Source organism: Pteropus vampyrus, unplaced genomic scaffold (assembly GCF_000151845.1).
Source record: "Pteropus vampyrus isolate Shadow unplaced genomic scaffold, Pvam_2.0 Scaffold47, whole genome shotgun sequence".
In the NCBI taxonomy this organism is placed as follows: Eukaryota; Metazoa; Chordata; class Mammalia; order Chiroptera; family Pteropodidae; genus Pteropus; species Pteropus vampyrus.
The window spans coordinates 2,005,399-2,010,425 of NW_011888828.1; the positions used below are offsets into that span (position 1 = coordinate 2,005,399).

Here is a 5,027-nt window from a genome sequence, read left to right on the forward strand (position 1 = left end):
ATGCTTTGGCACTGTCGCTCATTTAAAGGAAGTGGTTCTTGGCTTTCCTTCCCAGATGCCAATTAGCTTCCTGTAGGAGGTCACATTTTGGTGGCAGTGTCTCGATGGATTCTTGAAAAACTATGAATGTGAATGTCAACTACATTTCATAGAAAATCCTCACTTCATAATACAAGGTTATGTACTGTCTACCTTTCTAATAATTCAAATTTCTGGTCACTTTCTAGCTGTGTGACTTTGTACAAGTTACTTAACCTCTCTGTGCTCCAGTTTCCTTCTCTGTAAAATGAGGACAATAACTATTCTTACATCAAAGGGGTTAGTGAGGACTGAGTGAGATAATACATGTAAAGGCCTGGTTCACAATAGGTGCTCAGTAAATGATGGCTATCGTTACTGTTAGTATTTGTCATTGTCATAGTATTTCATCCATATATGCTGGTTACATGGGTTTCATAAGCTCTCAGTATTTAAAAGCTCTAGGAAAATATTACTTTGTATTATAAATCTCCTAGTTTAGCATTAGTTTATGCAAATTCTCTATCCGAAAATATGCAGTAAGTTTCTGAAATTCCAGGAGTCTGGCATGCCTGCCAAACTGATCAGGGAAGTCAGGCAAGAGCTGTCTTTGTGCCTTGTGGGGTCTCCTGGAATTCACCCCCTTCTCTCTGTCACCAGGCCTCCTCTTTGCTCTTCCTCATCCTGCCATCACCAAGAGATGCGCTTTGGGTGGGAACGTGAGAACGCGCCCACCTGCAGGAAGCCAGGAGGCTGGAGGCAAGAGGTGGGGATGATGCACATCCTGCTTTTCTTGCTGAGCCTCCCCTGACCTAGGGCAGACCTGGCAGAATCAAAGTTCTGTTCCTTAATGAAACCACCCCCTGGACTACTCACCCACCTTTCCCAGGCTCTCTCTTGGGCCACTGAGGGAGACCTTGGCCTCGCTTCGAAACCACCTGATGTTTTCATACACTGTACCGAAACATTCCTGTTGCTCTGGGTCAAATTCACTTAAAAAATGAATTTGCATCTGATTTAATTCCTCTAGGAGTCATCAAACAATGCTGACTTTAAATATGCTGTCTTTAGATAATAAATACAAATTTGGGGGATTAGAAGAGGTGGGAAGATTTATAAGGCACTAGAGGTACTGAAGTCCCATAATTCACCTTTTGCTTTATCTAAAAATTAAACCACACCGCTTCGATTTTTCAGGCTCTTGTCCATATCAAACACAGACTGTGAGTTCACTGACTTAATACCACGAGGCTCATCAGAAAGGAAAGAACAAAATTCTCCCATCAAAGCTGCCTGTAGGTAATTCTCTATTCAGCAGGAGGCAGGACTTCCCAAAGCAATTCCCAGGGCTTTCGTTGCTCCATCCCCTTGTCCTCCACTTGGGGTATAAACGACAGCACACTCCCCTTCCTTGTTTCATGTGTCCCTCTGCACCATGAGAGGTGTCTTACTCGGTGCCAAATGGGGCATCAAGACAATGAAATCAGGCCCCAAAGACCAGTATGTACAATTTTCCACCCTCACTCATTCACAGGCTGGAAAGCAGAAAGAACTCGCAGGTGGGCTGGGGAGGCCCATTTCACGGTTCTCCCCCATCACACGTGGTGTCCTCCCCTCCACTGCCTTCTCTCTTGAATAGTCAAGGACAAATGCTCTAATCACCTGGGGCTGTTCCTTCATTCCTGCACTGCAGAAGAGGGCCACAGTGCCCTCAGAGCACTTTTATGGGGCAATAAAACTTTACAACCTGCCAGCTCTAAACCGTTTCCCACATTTCTGAATAGGACGATTTATGACATACAAGACCACTTCGGTTTGCCCTTTGAAAATACCAGCAGATATTAGACCTTTTCAAAAGAGGTCTACTGAGTTACATCGGCTAACAGCTGGCTCACAGAAGCCACACAGAGCCAGAGCTAAACTGGCTGTGCACAGTTAAGTTAGAAAATAAAACAGCCTTTGATTCCCACAACATCACTGAAGCGGCAGTAAACTCTGCCTCTTCCACGTTGCTTTGGTGTCAAGCCCAGCACCAAAATGCATCTCTCTCCCAATTTTTTTGCTTCCCTGCTTCTTTGTTGCCTGAGTTGATGGGGATCGCTATGAGCTTTGTCAGCAAATCCTAGAGAACCAATCTTCTCCTTCAGTCTTCAGAAGGCAAATAATTAAAACCAGGAAAAAATCCAGCAACTCCATTGCGGCTCCCCACCAGTACCCAGGATTAACCAGCCAGCTCAGAAGAAGCCTCCTCACACACTCAGGGGCGTCCTTACCCGTGTTTCCTAACAGCCATTCCTGTGCATCGGAGTCGGGCCCCAGGCTCCTCGGGTGTGGGGACTCAGCTCTCTGCAGCCCGAAGACAATTGGGCCCATTATAGTCATCAGGCTGCCGAGTTAAAGGGTGGCCCTTACAAAAATATAAACAGCTTGTCAGTGCAAGCCAACGGGGCGGGGCTGCAGAATCAAGGGACAAAGGGAACCAATGATCAGCCTCTTTGGGCTCTGTTAGCTTAAGGTATTGTGTTTCATCCTGAAGTAGGGGAGATGGAACGCGGGGAACACGAATAGGAAGGGCCAGAGTCCTCCCCCGTACAGCCCGGCAGCATGAAAGGGGTCCAAGTGGAAAACTTTAATCACTGTTTCAAGGAGGAGTTTGTATGCCTCACATATAATAATATATATTTTAAAAGCCATAGACGTTTGTGTTACATTAGCCATCTTTGCTCTTCTAAGGTTAATAAATGTAGTATTCGCTGAGATACAAAGGAGTTTTTCAATCAAAGAATAAAATCCAAGGAAGATGCTTTTATGACGTGCTTCTTCTGATGACTATAATATCTGATGAGAGGCACTCACTACATCCACAGAGAAAACTCTTGATTTGATTGGTAGGCCCTCAGAACCCAGAGAAATGGGCTTATTTTATTCCCCGAATATAAGTGGCTCATGTTCATTTCTTAAAGGATTCCTTAATCTGATCACACATATGCAAACGAAGCAGAAGTTAGTTATGTATGTTTGGAAGAAGAAGGCCCAACAGCCAGTGGCTTTTTTCTCTCTCCTGAACTTAACTAAATTCTGCTTTTAAAGCTACTATGTCAGCTTAACCTTTCAATACCCCGTAATCATAATAATAACCAAAAACCAAAAAGTGAATTTGGGCTTTTTTTCTTTCTGTGATTCCTAAATAATCCACTGAGATAAACATAAAGCTAAGAGCTATTTGGTTGACTTGGGGCATTGCATAAATGACAGGCACACAAACTTTGAGAAAATTACAGTCATTACAATTTGGGATAGTCTCATTATTTATACAAGGAAGCACAGTAGCTATCAAAATTAACCAGCAGAGAAAGAGAAAAACGTTGAAATATACTCGTTTCCCACAAACTCTATATCAAGCCCTTCTGATTTTGATAAAAATAATCCAAAGACACTGTCTTTTCTAATCTGCTAGTTTAAAAATATTTATGATTCTGCTGCTGATGCTTAATTTGTATTAAAGTAAGATTCCTCTGGTAGCTCTTCCAAATGAGGCTGCTTCTGGCCCTTCTTTTGTAATGATTGCAAAGGAGCTATCACTTCTGCATGTGCATGGCTCTTATTTTAAAGTACAGGTTGCTGCCTCTAAAGCACTAAGATATTGTCATTAAAAAAGCTTCAAGTCATCAAATGCATGAATAATAAAAGAAAAAATAGATAAATTGGACTTCATCAAAATTAAAAACTCTGGTGCATTGAAGAACGTTAGTTATCAAGAAAGTGAAAAAATGACCTACAGAATACAAGAAAATATTTGTAAATCATACATCTGATAAGGGTCTAATGTCCAGAATATATAAAGAACTCATACAACTCAACAACGAAAAGAAAAACAACCCAATTTTAAAATGGGCAAAGGTCTTAAATAGACATTTCTTCAAAAATGATATACAAATGGCCAACAAGTATGTAAAAATATGCTCAATATCATCAGTCATTAGAGAAATACAAATCAAAACAAATGAGCTAGCACTTCACAACCACTAGAAAATATATATGTATATTTTCACATATATATGAGGAGAAACTAGAACCCTCGTATGTTGCTAGTAAGAATATAAAATGATTCAGCTGCTGTGAAAAACAGTTCCGCAGTTCATCAAAAAAGTCAAACATAGAATTACCATGTGACCCAGCGATTCCGCTCCTGGGCGTATACCCTAAGAATTGAAAACAAGCACTCAAACAAATGTGTGTATACTCATGTTCATAGCAGCATTATTCACAATAGCTGAAAAGTAAAAACAATCTAAATGTCCTTCGACAGTTTAATGGATAAACAAATTGTGGATAGACGTACAATGAAATGATATTCACCTGTAAAAATGAAGTACTGATATGTATTACAACACAGATGGACCTCAGAAATATTATGCTAAGTGAAAGAAGCCAGACACAAAAGGTCACATGTGATATGATTCCATTTATATGAAATATCTAGAATAGATAAATCTATAGAGACAGAATGCAGGGTGGTGGTTGCCAAGGACTAGCGGGGTGGAGGGTGGGGAGAAACTGCTTAATGGGTGCAGGGCTTTATTTTGGAACTAGATAGAGGCGGTGGTTGTATAACGTCGTGCGTGTACTATATGCCACTGAATTTTTCACTTTTGTGGGGTTTGTTTGTTTGTTTGTTTTAAATAAGCTTCAGTATCTTCTGAGTTCAACAGGAGCCTTCCTTGAAAGGTTATCCCATGAGTTTACTAAAGATTTTTAAAAGATTTATTCAATTCATTAGTTCATGCAATATTTATGCATTGTTCGGCATCAAGCGCCAGATACTGCGGGGGCGATTGGGTGCACCCTGTCCTCGATCAGAGGTGAGCAAGAACAGGACCATCTAACGTGGAAAGGAAGGTGGCAGGCAGGGCGAGAGAATTAATGGCTAGTAAACGCCTGCTACATGCTAGGTCATCTCATGCTTAATCTTGTTTACTATTCAAAACCACTTGGAGTGGTGCTGGTAG

At 41.3% G+C, this 5,027-nt stretch overlaps 1 protein-coding gene across 3 annotated transcripts in view; it reads right to left on the minus strand.

Moving 5' to 3' along the window:
- The window catches only part of TRIM2 (tripartite motif containing 2), a 134,286-nt gene that overhangs the window by 100,309 nt on the left and 28,950 nt on the right, over window positions 1-5,027 (minus strand). Inside the window, exon 1 of one of the 3 annotated variants that reach the window (XM_023530181.1) lies at window positions 2,292-2,401. The exons of the other annotated variants lie outside the window; for them this stretch is intronic. The gene's annotated coding sequence lies outside the window, so the exon portion shown is untranslated. Of the gene's footprint in view, window positions 1-2,291; window positions 2,402-5,027 lie in introns of those variants that run through there. 3 annotated transcript variants of the gene reach the window in all.